The following is a 19,455-nucleotide window of genomic DNA, read 5'->3' on the forward strand; positions in this document are numbered from 1 at the left end:
TCCTAGAGAGTAAGATCTCCATGTATTAGTAACTACTTTTCCCAGATCTCCTTCACAGAGGTAAGATTGTCCCTGTTACTGTTAACAACTGGGGCAAGTTAAAAGCCACTGGCATCAGCTAGCAAAAATGAGACTGCTTACACTTGAAAATACCAAATGGTGCATCTTTAGTGTAAATATGCTGAAGTACCTCAGAGCACGTAAACATTTCAGAAGATAGATTATATTTGGGTTTGGTGGCTTTTTTGGTGTTTTTGTTGTTGATGATGATGTTTTTTTGAATACATACCTATCTTTCTGAATAGTCTGGTAAGCAGTTTGTGTGGGGAGGAGTATGATACAGTGCAGAAGTATGCTAAAATTACATTTGCATATTCTAAAGATAAAAGTTACCATTCATCATATCCGAAAACAAGAGTCTAAAAGCGCAAGATATACATTTATTTGAAGGGAAAAATAAGTCACAAATACCAAAGCACTTTCAGAAAGGAGGCCGACAAACTTTTCCTTCCTGCCTGCAGAAAGAAAACTCCATTAACTAGCTTGCACGCACACAGCCGAACAGCCAGCTGCAAATTGGGCCAACCTACACCAGCAGAGTAAGGCCAAAAACATGCCCTACATACTCCATGACAGGGAATTTTGGAAAGCAGTATTGCTTGCAAAAGTACCTATGGAGACAACTTGGTAAGTCATTACCTGTAACAACAGAATTGGCAAGAGCTATCAGAGCTTTATCAACGGTAGAGCACCGTCCATAACAACACTGCACTACACAGAAAGACAGAACATAAATAGGAATATTATGGTTCCTTGTGCAGGCTCGGCTCTTGCTGGCTTGTTCTGTCTGCAATGCACAGGATCAGCAGGGATTTTTCACCAGTCTCAACCTTTATTTTTGCATCCCCTTTGGAGGAAGTTTGCTAATTTGTGACTGCAAAGAGGCAATGGTCCTTGGGCCTCCTCGTGTATGAAGGCTGCCCCTTACTGTGTATTTTCACTTCAAACACTGTACTGCCTCTGATAGCACCACATATTTTCACAAGAAGAAGTTAAGCTGTAATGGACTTTGAAGTAAGAGGATGTGCAAACGCACTCATCTGCACACAGACACAAGGACAGCATGTTTGTTTATTTAAAACAAAAAAGAAAGAAAAAAAGAAAAGAAAGGAAAGGAAAAGAGAAAGTCGGCCCTTGTTAAAAGAAAAGAGACAGAGAAGAAGACAAAGCCAGCCCTACTTTGTTCTTAGAAAAGAAAGACCTCCCTAGCCAAATCTGACCTCAATAGCCAAATCTCTGTAGCCTAATCTGGCTGCTACAGAACATAACTCGTAACATATTTCAAGTGAATCTGAGACTGGACAGTGAAGGCAGTACATCTTCTTGAATCTTTCTGCACCCAGCCGCATTTGTGGATCTGTACCAGCAGCCCCAATCCACTCAGTAGGTCCATGCCATCGACCATTTTGAGAAAGTCTTCATCAAACAGCAGGGGTGATGGGGAAATTACAACAGAAAAAAGAAAAAAACAAAGAAAAAAAAAACAAAGAAAAACACCCGATTCCTCTGCTACCAACTCTCAGCTTACCTCTGAGGGCTACTCCCCAAACTGAAGATAGACTGCCCCAACCTGAAAGCCAGTTTTGCCCCAGTTTTCATTTGGCATTTTTTTCAGCGTATCTGCAGGGCTTTAGAACTGCTGTGTTTTTATCTGATGAAAAAGCTGTCTTTCCTCCTGCAGTCCTACAATTCTTTGTGGTGAGACTGTTTCAGTATCAATATTAATATTCAAATGTCAAGTTTGTGACACTACATTTCCTGTACTATTTAAAGCATTCAGAATAATTACTATCTGTGAAATATTAAACAGTAAATTTCTGCTACCTGCTTACTATTTCAACAGCCCTAACTGTGACAGAACGGCACTTACACCACTCCTATGCAATTTTACATAGAGATGTATTGTTCTGCTTTTCTAGCAGTACTCACACGTTTTCCCAAATTGACTTTTGTTGTTTTAGCAAAGCCACCATTCATTCTCTTCTCTGGAGTGCCACTGAGATCTGAATCTCAACTGAGTTTGCAGTACTTATTGCTTCAGACTTCGGTCCATACATATTCCACAACCAATAGCAACTTTCATATATAACAAGCCACCAAGGATTTTTTAAGTATTTATGGAAAGGTAATCCTTTCTTACATTAATTCTACTGCTCTTAAAAAAATACAAAACAACAAAGCTTTCCTTTTGCCTGTTTTTCCTCCATTTCAGTACTGAGTTCAATCTTTTTCTTTTGTAATTATCTAACCTTGGGTTACAAATGTTTTTATTATAACAGATAGGTGTCTTCAGAAGCAACACACATCAGAACAGTGCAGCTGAGAAAGCACTAACCTGCCACTCCTTCCAAGCTGCCAAAGCTGTAGAGAAGCCTTCATATAATAACATCAACTGAAAATAGCAGATGTCCATTCTCACATTCAGAAAGGCGTACAGAAAGGTTAATTACAGAATGGGTTTTTATCCTGGTCAAAAAACAGCTTTGGGAAGAATGCACAAAAAACATGTCCAGCCTTCCACTAACAGGCAACTTTATAAGCCAAAGGTCAAAATAAACATTCCAAATAACTCGAGGAAAGTTTTACTTTCATTGTATGGCTTGACGATACCACAGAGTATCAGTATCATTGCAGAGGTCAGTTATTTCCACTGTTCTCCTCCCTGAAACTGCAGGACTGTTTCAGAATGTGCATGCTTCTTTCAGTCTTAATTAACTTCACCACAAATTCAAGTCAAAGGGGTCTGATCCCAACCCTCCAAAAGCCAATAGGAGGGACGCCAATGGGAATAAAGCCTAAAACAACACATCTACAGTAGTCAACAACTCTTGAGTTATATAAATGCTCGCTAATATCTCTATACTGACTGGCCATCAACATTTCCATTATAATCCATTTACTTGGGGACATTTGTATGCTGGATTTTATCCATACTCCTCTCTAGCCAGCTGAGAGGAATTGTTTTTGAGTGAAACAAACCACCTCCCTCCCCTCCAGAGACCTGCAAACAACTAATAAAGCCCTCATTTTCCACATAGACAGCAGGATCCCACCACCCTGGGCTGAAAGACAGTCTACCCACTCTGCTACACCATGCTGTTGCAGAATGGTAAAAGGCAGCTTCAGTCCTGCAGCAGGAAATCAAGGGCTAGCAGGTTTTTCATGTAGTACGCCATGACATGAATAATTGGGACCAGGAATGCAACAATGAGGCTTGAACAGTTAATGAATAATGTGCCCTGTGATTCGTCATCATTCTGTTTACACTGCATTGAGAGTTATAAATGAAGTAATAAACAGTAAGACCCAGTCCACCAACACAAGAAGTGTGTCTTGATGCTTTCTAAAATGGACCAGGAGTAGTGTTAAAATCACAGCCAGTATTCTTCCCATCCCAGTCAGTGAAACCATCCTTAGATTTGGTCTCCTGTGGGCTCCAGAAGTACAGCTACATTAGCCCACAGATGCATAGGCATATTGTAACTGGACACATTATTTTAAAGTGTTTGAAGTAGCCTGAGTAGAAGTGTTCAGAAGACACAGAAAAACAAATTCCATTCCACAATATGCAATTCATACTAATGTTAATTAATTCACATTCACAACATAAGCTGAAGCTGTTCCAAATAAACCATTATGATACATTCTGAGAACATGTACTAGGAGCAAAACAGAACTTGGCTTAGTTCAAGCAACCTACCGACACAACTTTACGTATTTCCCAAAGGAGTCTGAGTCTACCTTCTCCTGTCTGCTCCTGGAAGGATGTCAGTACCAGGCCCACCACGCTGCTTAGTCAACAACCAGCTCTACAATAATTCAATTAAGGGGTACAACATTAACAGTTTTTAGCAGTGATGTAAGAAAGATTCGAGTGCAAATGCTTCTAAGAGACCTAGCTGAAGGAATGGGGACATCTGTTGTCCTCAGCTATCACAGTAAAGCACAGTCCTTCTTCCTCTTCCCCTTCCAAGAGTTCTCCATACCCACTCACTCGTCCTCAGGCCTCCCTCCCCGGATGCCTAGAAACAGAACAAGATGGACAAGAGTATGCAAGACGGCCCTGCCATTGTCCCCCAGGATGTCCAACTACTCTGCCCACCTGCATGAGATGTAATTCTGCTGAAGTGAACTTGATGAGACCTCAAAGCTCTCTACTTTGCAGAAGCTAATACAAACTAAGAGAGAGAAAGCTTGACAATCATCAGAATCAAGGCACCAGCTAAGAGAAGGGAGCCCAGCAAGGAGGCTGGCAACAGGTTCTCTCTCTGGGGCAGAAGCTTCTCAGTGTTTTGTCTAAGGTACAAACACACAAAGTTGATACACTTGCCTTGGCACGTGAACAGATTTGTTCTTGGTAGTAAGCACAAATTCTTTTCAAGTCCTGAGCAGAAGTTAAGAGATGACCCAGGTCAGTACTCATACATCACACACCACAGCCCTTCTCAAGCACACAGGCAAAATACAACAGAACTCAGCTACAGACCAAACCCCACTTGCATACACCACAAACGCTTTTATTTTCCACGCCCATCCAAGAACATAAATTGTCCAAAGGCTGAATACCAGCTCTTCACAAAGGACCTCGGAGCCATCAGAGCTCCCTGCCAGCTCCTAACAGGGCACTTGCCCATCATAAACTGCCCACATGCTCATGCTTTTCCCCAGGCAGAGCCATGCACTTTGCATCTAGGCAGCAGCTTGTTTTAACTGCACACTTACTAGGACAGGTCACAGTAAAACGCACACAAAAAAGCTACTCGTAAGTAAGAAGGGAAATCAGTGGCTACGACTGCAAAGCGCTGTTGCTAGCCAGAAATGAAGAGCACACAATCCAGCACTGAACGACTGCCAGCAAGGAGGAGTCCCAGTTTAAGGCCGCAAAAACACTTGGAAAGCTGTTACTTGGCTGATTACGTCTCTGCTGGAAGGGTAAGGTTTCAGAGTAGTGTGCCCAGCAGATTAGATGTGCGGCTCCCAGCACAGCTCGCAGGAGCTGCAGATCTGAACCACCACGCACAGTGCAACTGTACCCTTGCATGTAGTGGCAATACAACCTGCCTCTGAGCAACACTATGACAAAAATAATAGCAGTATCAATGAGACTCTACTCCGTGGGCAATGACCACAATACACGCCACGCTTCCGTTGAAACGAACTGCTCTGTAAGAAATGTTATAAACCAAGCAGGAGATATAAAGAAAATGGTAAGGGCAGTGCCTTTTTGGAAAAAAGAAAAAAAAAAAAAAAGAAAAAAAGAAGAAGAAGAAAAAGAAAGGAAAAAAGGGACAATTTGGCATCTGCAGTGTGTACAAGATGCCTTCATACACTTTCCTGATTCCTTGCCAGTAACTATTCAAAAAAGACCACTTAACAAGCAAACAGGTCTTCAGCACAACAAATAATAAAAAAGAGAGCAAAGCTTGTGCTATTTAAATATCATGAAACATTCTGCTAATCATGCACAGATGGAAGTACAGACGCTTCTGCCAGACGCCTTGTTCCAAAACTTTGCTCTATTTTTAATTATTTGATGCGCAGAGGACCTGTTTGCTGATTAAAAGGGCGCTGCCTTTAAAAGGACTCCATCAATATGGAGTCTGGTCTTGTTTTTCATGGGAATGTAGAAACTCCTAACTGTGAGCTCCCCGCAACAATTTGCTGTGGCTGTTTCCTGCCAGATACTTCTCTCACCTTGGAAGACTACCTACAGATGGGAAAAGCGAATCTAACTATGTGCAGTGCTGTCTGAAAAATGCTGAGTAATTTCATTTGGATAATGCTTCTTTTCCCACAACTTCCTTTTGTCTGTAACTCTTTTGGTGCTACCTACAAGCATCGATTTTCAGATGTGGGCATTATTTTTGACAGCTTTCCTTTCAGTCAGAGCATAGTTGTTTGTGAAAACACCTCCAAACTTCATCAACCAAAATACTCAGTGTAGTCAGAGGCTGGCAAAAACATTTAGATTAAAAAAAAAAACCAAAAAACACACACACAAAAAATGGTGGGGGGGGAGCAAGCCTTGCATTTTTCCCTTCATACCTCCTGTGAACTTCACTCAATTCAGTGGGTACTTCATTCCTGTGCTTCTCCACAGCAGTCAAGGAATTCTTCCCTCAGTGAAGAGCCTCACTCAGAATGCACAGCATGTTCAATTTTTTTCCCCCTTTCTTTTACTGAATTAAGTGCTTCTCAAACATTCTTTTTTTGGCTCAGTTTACCTTTTATCTCGAAAGTTTTGCAATCTATTACTGTAGCATTCTGCCAGTATGAAAATGACTGGAAATTTAAGAAAAACAGCTCAGGCCGTTACTTTTGTCCCACTAGTATAATATGTACAAAACACCACATTTTTAAAGCTCGCTAATGTTAATGACTGAAGCTGTGCTATTAGCACAGTAAGAGCCCTCTGACTAGCAGACCACATGGTACAACAAGAAAGTAACAGTGACCCCATTATCTTAGGAACAAATAACCCAAAGAGGGTGCCTCCCGGCTCATGCCCAGCTACAGAGAAAACAGCTGAATTACTTTTAAACTGCCAGCGTGTAACATTATACAAACAGATAAACGCGCCTGGTTTGTGAGCAACCAGCTGACCAGCCTGGAAAGCAAGGTGCCAGCTGAAGAGATGCTGCAGCTGCCAGCCAGGGAGGACTGGCAGGGGCAGGCAAGGCTGACAATCCAATGCGCCGCTCCAGAGAAGAAATAAAGGCTTTTTTTTCCCCGTGAGGAGAAGGGAGGGCTGTACGGAGGGAAAGGCTTGTCCTGACACATCATCGGGGCTGCAGAGCTCAGAACCCAGCTGTGACTAAGGAGGAAGGGAGGGAGATCAAACAAACAGTTCAAACTGGCCCTTTCGCAGATAATGACCCGAGGTACTGAAAACTTCTAAGTGAAAATGGACTCTGGGCACACAGGAACACTCGCATAGGGCGAGCCCAAAGAAGGGCAGCATGCAGCAAAGCACTGCGCAGGGAGCAAATGTGGAGTGGGTGCCCTGCAAGTGGGTCAGGAGCTGCCAGGAGTGCTGAGCGTGGAAGAAACTCTGCAGAGAAGGAGGTGAGAAGAGAAACTGACAGGCCAGCAACAGGAGAGTAAATCAGGGAAAGGTTACAGCGGGACAGAAGGATGATTGGGCAAAATACTGGTTGGCTGTATGAAGATGAGTCTAATTCACCAGCACATCCACATGAAGGCCAGAAAGTGAGGACAGCTGACTGAGGAACGGTCTTCATTCTCTCTTCACTTGAAGGAAGAATCAAGCTAACACTCAACTACCAAGCAGCATCCTACCAGCAAGCAAACCAACAGCTCCAACATCAGAGGGCCTCAGCCCTCCCACAGACACACAGCCAGATGCCACATTCTGTTACAGCCCACCATACACAAGCATTCCACTCAAACCTCAGCAGTAAGGACAGAGGTGGGCACCAGACCCCTTACCCACTGCTGGCTGTAGTGGAGCACCTTGCTGTAACACAGGCAAGAAGCATGACAAGCTGTGCTGCAGCTCAGGCTGCCCAGCACTGCTGGTCTCACAGGCACACCAGCTAGGGCATGAGCTGCACAAACAGCACCAAGCACTGCAGCCAGCCCGCTGACAGCTCAAACAAACAGACTGCACAGTGCTGCTGCTAACGTAGCAGAAGCATGTCTTAGTTTGCATTTCTTCCATTCCTTTCAACCAGCATGACGTTTCAGCAAGTTCAGGTCCTTGTTGTCTTTCTTTGCTGCTATTTTACGCCTTTCAGATGCTTGCTACATACCTCCTATCCATCTTACTTAGGTCCCATTCTGGCTGTTTTCTTAACAGATGTCAACATCTGGATAGTAATGTCATATAACAAATGTCATTCAGGAAGTTTATTATCACAACTTTATTTCACTCAGTCAGTGCACACAGTTTCTCCTGAATTTGCCACAGATCTGCAATCAAAATAAGGTCGTGATGACCAACAAATCCTAGGCTGTACCCCTGTCAGTTTGTGGCAGCCTCATAGTGGAAGACCACGCACTGGGACGAGTTATTCCCTCAGCCTGTACAAACATAGAACAAAATACAGATTTTGATTCGTTCTTCAGTCCTTCCAATGTCATAGCGTCACCTATATTTTAAGTTAATCCATAACACAGTTTACTAAGACTGACAGTAGGAAACTTGAAACTCATTCCTGATTCTAAGAGGACGCAGAGGAGATCTAAGGTGAAAGTTAAAGCATCTCCTCAGTTCTGCAAACCAGAAGATGCAAAAGAAAAGTGTTTGCCCACTTGTTTGTCTTTGGCCTTTACACCAGCCCTGGAGAAGTATCGCCCACAAAGGAGTGCTGGTAACCTGGCTGGAGCAGCTGGTGAGGATGCAGGCAAGGAGAACACAAAGGAGAGAAACACAGAGTCCATAGATGAGAATCCATAGATGGATTAGTCCCTCATCTGTAGTAAAGCAGGATGGGGTGGCACCATTTCACTTTTTTGGTTTTTGACACTGCCAAACAACTGAAGTTCTGATTAATCTCCACACCTATTAATGACATGGTCGGGGAGTTTGTTCATTAGAACTGGATGCTCAAATTTTAAGACATGGGTATGAAATTAAAGTCTTGTAATAACTAAGAGATGATGTTCATGATATCCATACTATAGTGTTTTACTTGTGTAAGGACAATCACTACTGGTACATCTGCAGCAAAATATTTCACTCAGAAGTTCAATTTTAATCGAAAGGAAATTTGCATCCCTTGCTGAGGGAAGAAAATACCACTGATCAAACCTACGGTACTTCAGCACAGCCTAAAGTGATACGCAATGCTGCCCAAGCAGAGGCATCTTTAAGGCAGTGCTGCTAAGCCTGAAGAGGAAAGTGATCAGAGAGAGGTAAAATGGAACTTATGTTTGTCTTAAAAATGAGAAAAAAATCACCCAAGTGGCAGCAAATATACAAACAGAAAGAATGTGATTGAGTTAGCATTTGAATTCTGTACTTCAAGCTACCTTTGATCAACTTGATTAACATTCCTTTCTAAAAATCTTACAGCTGATGCACTTCATGAACACAATTAAAGTAGATTAATCTGCTCTAAATTGTACATTTCATAAGATTGCTGTTCCTCTGATTAATTTTACAAAAAACACATGCAACTATGTATTTTTGTCAATGATAACATAAACCCCTGAGAAAGCTACCGGTAACTGGCCAAGAGACATCAGTGTGAACATCTAATAAATCAGCACGCCGTATGATGCAATGTTCCGTGATCTCATACACCAAATACTACACTTCTTGTTCAAGTGCAAGAGAAAAAGAACTCAGTTGTCAGCTTATACCACCCGACTGGTTAAAATCTAATTCTTCTGGTGTTACTACCTACATGAAAACGCTGACAGATAGTCAAAGTGACTGCAATAGGTCCACAAACCTCCCTCTACTAAAATTGGTGACAAAATATAAATCACATTCAATGGCGCGGTTTGACACAGCTGAATTTCAGAGGCGCTGGGTCTGAAAGGGACCCATCTGAGCCCCGATCTGAGGGGAAGGCTCACCTTGACCTCCCCAGCACAGCCGTGAGCAGACTGATGTCCCTTCACCCCACAAATCCCCCTGCCTGGTGCTGTAGCTAAGCGCTGCTGAACTCAGGTACCCTCTGGAAGCACTGCAAGGCGGTAATTAGCGTGAGGCTTGTAATGCATTCCCCAGCCAGAAACACGGGTTGCTGTGGTCACTGGAGTCAGAGAGTGTGAAAAGGGACTGGGGGGGGGGGGGGGGAGATAAAGAAAAACAGGTAACAGCGGGGAAAACACGGTGATATCCTATTTAAGTATCAAATATTAAGATGATTACCATTATCAACTGAACTGTCAAATAATATTGCGGGAAAATGGTGATTAAAAAAAAAAATTCCCAATAAAATATATCATTGCAGTGGAGAGGATTAATGATGCACAGGAGATACCTCTGACACAAACGTGTACTTCCTAAATCGCGTTTGGCTTCGTTTTGATTTTTAGAGAAATGATGCATTTAACATCCTGTCTGCAGACGATACAATTTTAAAACGCAACCACAACACCACAACAGCAATCTAAACCCTTCTTCTACGTTCTGGGAAGCTCTGTGCACGGCTCCCATTAAGCTTACCGGTAACTGCGAACCGTTAACATGCCTTAGTGTGGTTTCAGCATTCCTAGGCAAGGCTAAGCAGCAGTCAGAAAACAATGATATCCCCAGGCCCACACTGCAGTTTCTCAAGCAGAGATTAAGCACGGTATTCTGCTCAACAAGCTCATCACTGTTAAGTAACTCATCAGAAAATAAAGAGGGAATTATCAAATGGGAATTGCCAAGTAATTAGTTCTCTGAAGCAGATGACATACAACTGTTAAAGGGAGGGGCTTCCCTGTTAGTCATATGTCAGAGTAGAGCCTACTAATCTGTAAATAAAAATGCATTTCATATGATTAGCGCGATGGGTTTTTAACCACTAGCGGTACATGAAGAATTAATTTGCAACTTTTTGTGCTGTAATAAGCCAGTGAGATTTTCTCCCTTTGCATACAATGAGTTTTCCAACACTGCGGATCGCCTGCTGTCAGACTGCCTGGGGACAGACGGCCATGCAGACAGGCTGCTACCAGGGAGGGGATGTGCTCAAGGGCTGGGGAGGAGGGTAAGTGCATTTACTATCATAGTAAGCGGAAAAGGCACTCTCTGCTCAGCTGCTCCACGTGACACTGACAAGGACGGCACCGACGAGAAAACGTTCCCTGGCACACAAATTCACAAGGATTAAGCCTGCTTTCTGTACTTAGCCTTCTCCGTTAAAGCCTGACTTTCTTCAAGAAGATCATCTCACAGCAACGTTCAATTTGCAAAACCTGAAGGGCCTTCATGCATGGGTACCTGACAAACAAAAATGTGGTAACGCTCACAACCACATTCCAGTACAAACAAGAAACACTTAAACTTCTCTGCTTTTTATAGACTGAAGAGTAAGCCAATAAACCCCTACATCAGGCTTTTGGCTAGTCCCAAACAGAACTGCTCACTGCTAACTCACCAACAACTAAAGAAGTAATTACTGAACACACCAAGGGTAAGTGGAGGAGGGCATGTATGATGCTGAGGCCTGTACAGAACTACAGATCAGGGATGGCAATCACAGCATTTTGACCCTCAGCACATGCTCTGTTTCTAATATTCGCCCCGTCAGCCAAAATATCACACTGTAAAGTAATGCTAGCACAGGACAGATCTCCACAGCATATCACGGAAGGTGAATCAAACCTCAGGCACTGGCTTATATCACATTACCAATGAGAGCCTAGCACTTCCATCTAGACAAGTCACTGCAGCCAACTCCGTTTATACTTCAGACAGTGTTACAAAACCTCCAGTCAATCTGACATCGGGCTACAGCAGCATCTGCTGAGGAAACAGCAGAGCAAAGCCAGGGCAGGGCACCACGGGGGTGATGGGGTAGGGCTGGGGAGGTGACCAGGCCTCATCTCCAACATCTGACACTGCATTCACGTCTTTTTATTCAATTTATCACAGAGTTATTCACTCAGCCACAAAACAAACAATTAAAAAAAATTAAAATGATTTCTAATTACTCTCCAATTATACCTAGTTCACATCATCATTTCATTTGTGCTGTTAATGTGCTCACAGTCTCCACCGCTGCCTTCTTTTAGCCCTACAGCCATTGCAGGCCTTGATAAACAGTGTAAGAGGGAGGAAATAAAATCAGCCGTGATAAAGGAACACCGATATGGCAATCAAAAAATTGCCTTTGGACACACTAATATTGAGACCGATTACCTCTTTCTACATTCAGTAAATAATATTTTAAGAGGACAGACTGCTGTTCATTTACAGAGAGTGGCAGCCAAAAGCCTGTGCAAAGCACAGCTTAGGCCTTCTGTACCTAACAGGTAGTGTGCAGATATACTTATGGAAAATTCAGTAATAAAAATTTACAAACAGGCTGTGGCTGCAAATTCAACCCGATACTACGACATGATTAATAGATATCAAGTGACTCAACAGTGAAAAAGATTGAAAAGAACACTCCAGTTATTCAAACATCCAGTGCCTCATGCAAAACCCTCTCGACACAACTGCTTAAAAGAAAGCATTGAGTCATTTGCCTGCGTGGAAGGAGGCAGAGCGAGTTCTGAACAAATAACAATAACTCAACATTTTTTAGCTCAGGCTAAAATTAACTGAAGTCAGGAATCATGGAAAAAAAAAAAGCCATATCTCAACACATGTGATTTTATTTTCACTAATCCCAGTGTCCTCATTCAGGCAGTGAGCTCTGCAGACTGCAGGAAAGCTGCTTGAAGCCGAGCAGCAGGCACGCCTCAAGCTTACACACCGCAGCGGCTTCACTCCTTGCAGCCACACGCCTCCTTCTGTGAGTACAAACGCACGTGGGGGGGCACCAGGGCTGAAGCAGAGTCTCTGAGCTCTGATACTGGAGGTGCCAGGTGAAATAAGCGTGCCTGATGTTCCATCCCTCGGACAGAACTCGTGGCAATAACCTGGGTCTGCACAGAACAGAGCAGGGCTGCTGATGCTTCACCCCCCCCCGCCAAAAAAATGTGAGCGCTGGAAAAGATGCTGGGTCTGAGCATGCAGTGCTCGATCTCAATTCATGAAACCTATTTGTGGCTGATCACTGTGCTGCTCTGGGTCATGTTTGTTTCACGTGTTACTACTTTTGAGTTCCCTTCTGTTAAATCAAGCACTTGTAAGAGATAACGCTTGTAAGCAGGCAGTCGCTATCTCAGTAACTTTCTCTTTACTCATGCAGTAGGACTGATTTTGATCGATCCCTAGAGAAAATAAGCACTAACTAACAAGGCCAATAGAGGAACCCACGCTCAGCGACTGAGACAGCACGTCCAAGAAAAGGAGCTGAAAAAGATCTGATCTGAAGGCCAGAAGACAACGCTGCATTTCAAACTGCACTGATACTGAAAAAAAGCAGCACAGTCCTGCCCTCCTCTCACGCTGTAACCGAGACAACTGCAGCAGACTTAACTAGGTTATTTCTTCTTTAATCCAAACTGTTCCCAACACGTAACATACTTTTTCTCATGCCATCGCAGGAAGTGCCAGATGCTAAAATATTCTAAGTGACTTAGAGATACATTGCGGGTAACTCACACAGGATTCAAGCAATACGCTTTAAATCGTTTCTTCTAGTTAAGAGATAGAAAGCTGTCCTGTGGTAATTGGCTGTGCAAATAAATACAACTTCATAAAACCTGTGCCAGTTCTGAAAAAAATGAAAGGTTTTGTGGCAACATCGCTGTCATAACAGAGAGCTCCCTTCTATTTGATCTCCTGAGCCCACAGAAGCTACCCAGTCAGTTCTGTCCCGAAAGTGAAAGATGAAATGTGTCAGTGCACAGGCACTTGGGCTGGCTGTTCAACCAAAAATCTCCTATTGCTCTGAAGGGGCATAGTGCCCCATCAGTCCACCCCCACTACTCCAGCTCATCCGTAAACCCTAAGAGGCATGTCTTTACATGTAAGTGCTTGCTCAGACAACTTCCCTTTACAGCACAGCACCCTACCCCACAGCCATAATAAAATGTAAATGACGTGCCACACACCTCTCTGACATGCTGCATATATTAGAAAGTTATTCTGCAACAGAGGCTTTTTGGTCAACCCCTCGTATGTAGAATGCTGTAGTAATGGAGTTTCCTGGCTGCATAAAGGTGAAAAAAGCACCTTAACTTCTGCAAGTAATTGCTGCATTTAATTTTCTTTTATTTAGAGACGTCACATTTTTTATGACTTTTTGTCTTTTCTTTTTTCCCCCCCAAAAAAGTATTAGTAGCATTGCCAATCTGAAGCACTCAAAAATCATGAAACAGGTCCAGAAAACCAAGCTGGCTTAATGACAATCAGATTAAAGAAATAAAATAAAAATTTATGTTCTTTTTATTGGCAGTACGATTGTTGAGCCCTTAAACTTGGTTCTTTCAAGGTATTTCCCCCAACCACACAAGAAGGAGAAGTAAGAAAGAGGAGAGGGAGCTGAGCATGCTACTCCATCCTGTCTGGTTCCAGAACTTCGGGGAAAAAAGTCAGAAGAACTGAAAACATTCCTGAAACTGGAGTAAAAGACACTCGAGCACATCACTAGTGACCAGCTATCTGGGAAGCATCCTCATGCCAGGCAGTTAAGTGCTCGAGGGGAAATCAGGATACTGAAAAGTCAAATGAGCTGCTAGGAACAAGAACTGCTAAAAATGTTCACAAAAGCACGGGGAGGATTTATATAATTATACTGGTGGTATTAACCAACAAAAAATCAAAGACTGTAAAACTTTTCCATTCGTGCTACAATCTTTAGTAACTGCATACACTCTGACCTGAGGTATACATAAAACCACTCATCTGGAACCCACTGTCCTGTCAGTCACCCAACTGAGTCACCAGAGCTAATGGAATTTCTATGATGAGTTTCTCCAGGACCTCTACTGCCAGGCACGGGAAGTACAGACGTTTTGCAGGTAGATAACGGCACGGACTGCATTCAGGTGCCCGTGCTGACCAGAACCTGCTGCAGACAGCGCATGCTTGTTAGACAAAAGAAAAAGCAGCACTTTCTCACCTTACTGACAGAGCATCTCTGTACGGCAAAGATGACGGTGAAGGTGGTCACTGTCCTGCAGGGGTCAACAATAAATTCACAGCTTGTATTGCTCGCCCGTCTGGCTCGGCCTGCGGCGTGACTGGAGGTCCCAAAGTTGAGGAGGTGGGAGCCAAAAGAAAACAAAGCAAAAACACAGGTAAGACTCAAATGGCAGCACCCTAAGACGCTCTAATGAAGCCTGAGCGGTTGCTTTGCTATTACTCAAGCACAAATAAACTATAGATTCAGTCTCGCAGACAGCACACATACAGCACAGAATGTAGCCCACATATTCCAACAGAGTGCTCTTTTCCTACATGTGATCTTGACGAGGTGAAGAACCATAAGCGAGTCGAGCTGACTTCAGTGCCAGCAGAACTGGCTTGTGCTGTATCTGAGGAGGGGCACCACTCAGAATACTGCTGCAACTGCTGCCATTGGGTGAATGCAGTCAGCCAGGGGAATGTGGCGTTACCTTGTCCTTAACCGCAGCACATTAGAGCCACTGCACAGTGCTGCAAATGCTCAAACAATGTAAACAGCAGCCAATGCTACCAGCATGGTTCTTTTTCTTCTATTTCTGAATTTTCTTCAGTAAAAATACTGAGAGCAACAGCACTGACATTCTGTTGACATCACATATTCAACAAAATATTTTTTTTCCCCCCCACTTGGAATCCTACCAAATATTTTTATCACTCTTGGGACAATAAAAGGATTTAGTGGGACCATTTCTCCCTCACTGAGAAGCACTTTTGTTGTTTCAGTTTATGAGCACGCTGACTCGTCCCTACCCTATTTATGGAAGGATTTACACACATACTTAACTCCAGATAGATTCTTTAATCAATCCTCATTCAGCAAAACCCTCGCTGGGACGTGTACTAAGGCAACTTTGCAGACTGGGACCAATACACGCACACAGATTTGCATGTGTTTCAGAGCCATCTCAGACTCCAGCTTTTAGGGGAAAAACAGAAAGCATCCAGCATTACCCTCTCAGTGTTTGCAGGGGGATCAAAAAGGAATTACAGCCATAGATCCAGTTTCTGCCTTTCCACAAAAGTTAGGAGACTGCAAAGTTTCTTCCATTTAGAAGCATCCATCACCAATCAGCTAAGCCAAAACCGTGTAAAAAAACTTCAGCTCATAAAAAATGCAAACCACCGAACAAGATGCACGTATGACATCAGATTCCAAAATGCTGTGCCTCTGACCGAGTAAAACCGAATGAGATCAGGATTTCTGGCTTGCAAGCTCAGGCTAAGCATACAACTTCCTACAGAGTACTCACTGGAATACAGCACGTCGTTTCAGCAAACTGCAGCATTTACCTGTGCCAAGCCTGTCAGACTGCTGCCTCTTCAGCTAATTGTGTTGGTATTTGTTACAGCAGTCGGTACCGTACCTCCGAGGAGACCTACAGCTCCATCTGCCACCCGAGCCGTGCAGAGCGCCCAGACCGTACCTGTGCAGTCCCCACCCAGCCTAGTGTGCCCACCAGGCAGCCCTGCCGCACAGCCCTGCACCCAGCCAGCGCCGCAGCCCCTCGCCATTCTGACACGCGTTTGCTTTAAGCCCCGCTGCAGTTCTTCATCGCGTTTCCCCTCAATTAGCACACCACAACAAAAGCCAGCGCCGCACCAGCAATGACAACGACAGTCCTCGCTGCCCTCTACTCAGACGTGCTGCTGAACTTCAGCACGGGGAGAACTAAGCCTTCGTTTTGCTCTGCTAGGCATGGCATTGAGACCATTACTTTCACATCCTAATGTTTAAATCAGCAGTTGCTTTTCAGGTGAGCACATTTAACGTCTATTTTCTTAATTAAGATGAAACTAGGCCACTGGATCTATTACATAAAAATGTTGGTGAAGTGAAATTCCAGGCCTCTTGTAAATGTCTCTTAAAACAAGACCAGTTCCTTCAGCCTCTCTAAGTAAATCAGACCAGGCCAGGGAGAAGAGCTGCATCTTGTACTTGCAGGAAGTCTCTTAACTACACACAAACGGCCTTTTCGAAGTAACTGTTTTGCTGTGCTCTGTCACACGGTGAACTGCCTCTCCATGGAGCACGTCACCAGCAACACCAGGCACGCAGTGGCAGCTCGACAGCAGCCGTGCTGTGAGCACTCACCTTCTGCTACCACTCCTCTCCACGGGCTGCCCTCCTTCCAGCCCCCTCGGCACGCAGAGGAAGGCCGTTCCCACCAAAGGCAGGCATTAGGATCGAGCCCCGGGCACAGAGGGCCGGTCAGCACAGCCCACGGGCTGCCTGAGAGCTCCGGTGCTGCATGGCGCCGGCAACTTCTCCCCACCGAGATGTGCAACGCTCCGGGCTGCGCTCTGTAGCAGCGTGGATGCACGTGCGGTTAGCAATGGGAGTCATTCACCGCTCTTGCACGTGGCTAACGCGGCTCCTCCAGGGGGCAAAACTCCCACGGTGCTTTTTGCCGTAGAAAGATATTGGGAAAACGATGGCTCAGGCAGCGGATCAGCGCCTGAGCTCTGCTACTCTGCTCTGTGCCTGGCCGCGGTCCAACAAGCGGAGCTACCCCAGATACACACCGTGTGCGCGGCTCACAAGCAGCCCCTGGAGCCGCTCCAGGCCCACGGCATTAGGATCGAGCACCAGATTGGGCGCCTGTGTGCAGGCAGCGGGGGGGGAAGGCCGGCATGAGATCTTCAGTTCAGCGCTCCCGGAGGGCGGCACGCAGCGCGGAGCTGCACTGCCTGCTCTGTCACGGCGTTACGCTGTCTGAGGCGGAAAGTTTCCCACTCTATTACTCTGCTGTATTTCAACGAGCACCAATGCGAAATAAAATAAATCGGAATACCAGCAACGAGTTGTTTGCCGATAAGAAAATCTTTATATCGTACGCCCCTCGGTTTTTTTTTTAACCGAGGGAGCAGGAAGCCAGCCGTCCCCCAACACACAGCTCCTTGCTCAGTCACGCAGCACCGGGCATTCCCACCGGTAATGTCACGGCTCGGCGCGGGACGGCCCCGCGGCCTACGGCGGCCGGGCGGGGAGAGGGGAGCAGCGGCGAAGTTTTCGCGAGCCCGCAGCCCCCCGAGCACCGCCGCCCCTTCCTCCCGCAGTCCGCACGCGGCACGGGGGCGGCCGGGCGCACGGCGCGCGCACACCTGAGCGGCCGGGGCCGTCCGTTGCCATGGCAGCGCGCTCACATCGCTCGGCGGAGCCGGGCCGGGCGGGTTCCGGCGACGAGGGGCTGCGAGAAGAGCCCGGGACCGCGCGGGGGAAGGGCCGGAGGCGCGGCGCGGCGATCCCGCGGCGGAAGGGCTCGAAAGCGAAATTAAAAGCCCTCAGCGTGCCGCTGCACGGACGCGTTTTGCCCCGCGCACGGAGGGGCTTGGCGTATCCCCCCGCCCGGCTCGGCACGGCTGCCCGCGGAGCGCCTGCTGTGCAGCCAACGGCACCCAAACAGCCGTGGCTCCCCGCGCCGAACGGCGCATTATATAACGGCTTCCGACTCGTTTGCTCCTCCGTTAGCGCCCGGCGGTAATTCCTCCTCTGCCGCCGCTCCGTCACGTTATTATCGCTATCACAGCGGGCGCTGACGTTTCCCAGCGCCTTTAATTCAGACTTCGGTACCCCCAGGAATCGCGCTCGCGGATCGCGGCCCTACCGGGGCTGAGGGGGGGATATCGAACAACACCGACCCGACCCCGAGCTCCGGTCGGCGCCGGGGCCGAGCGGCGGTGCACCGCGGCCCTCCCTCCCGCGCTCCCCCGGCGGCGGTACCGGGCGTTGTCCGCGGGCGGCCCGGGCCCCGGCAGCGGCGGCGCGGGGTGGCCGCCGGGCACAGCCCCGTCCCAGCGCCGCCTCCTCCTCCACCGCCCGCTCGCTTCATTCACCCTCAGCGGCCGCCCAGCCCCTACTACATGCGCCGTGCGGCCCGGCCGCGGCCCCCCCGCTCCCACACACACACACACACACACACACACAGGGGCCGTGTCAGCACCCCGTCACGCACCGCACCGCCACACACACACACACGGCTACAAACACACGCCCCGCAAAATGTCCACCGCGGCCACCGGCGGGGTGAGGAAGAAGGGAGGAGGAGGAGGAGGAGGAGGTGGAGCGGGAGGGCCGTACGAGCCCCGGGCCCAGGCCGCTGCCCTCGGCCATGTCGTGGCCCCCGCCCGGGCCGGGCCCTGAGGCTGGGCCGCAGCGCTGCCCCCCCCGCACACACGCACACATACACGCACACAAACACATATATACACACATACACACGAACACAGCCGCCTCCGGCCCCGTGTTTTTCCAGCCGGGAACCGCGGGTGGCTCCGCAGCCCAAACAAGGGGAGAAACCGGGGGGGAGGAGGAGGAGGAGGAGGAGCGGGGGGGGGCAGAAGGCAGAGGAGGAAGAAAAAGGCACTTACTGTAAAGTGTCAGTGGAGGTGGGGCTGGCGGGGGGGTCGGACCGAGACTCGCGCACCGCCGTCCTCCCGAGGCGGGGGTCTGTGTGTGTGTGTGTAAATGTGTGTGTGTAAATATGTGTGTGTGTATGTGGGCTCCTTCCCCCGCGGGTACACGCTGCGGGCTGCTCCGCCGCTGTAGTAGAAATGATGTCTGCGGTACAGCGCTCGCTGCCGCTCCGCTCTCCAGTATGTAAATGTGTAATAGAAGCCAAATATGGAGCAGTTGGCTGCCTCTGCAACAGCTCAAGGATCCTACTTCACGCGAAAGCCGGGGGGGGGGGGGG

General features: G+C 46.8%; 1 protein-coding gene across 1 annotated transcript in view; it reads right to left on the minus strand.

The window, feature by feature from the left end:
- The window catches only part of ATXN1 (ataxin 1), a 197,078-nt gene extending 179,370 nt beyond the window's left edge, over positions 1-17,708 (minus strand). The window contains 2 exon segments of the mRNA XM_042869006.1: positions 14,700-14,820; positions 16,055-17,708. The gene's annotated coding sequence lies outside the window, so the exon portion shown is untranslated.
- Positions 17,709-19,455: the final 1,747 nt, after the last annotated feature.

Source organism: Lagopus leucura, unplaced genomic scaffold, assembly GCF_019238085.1.
Source record: "Lagopus leucura isolate 7727_CA_CO unplaced genomic scaffold, USGS_WTPT01 Super-Scaffold_100002, whole genome shotgun sequence".
NCBI lineage: Eukaryota > Metazoa > Chordata > Aves > Galliformes > Phasianidae > Lagopus > Lagopus leucura.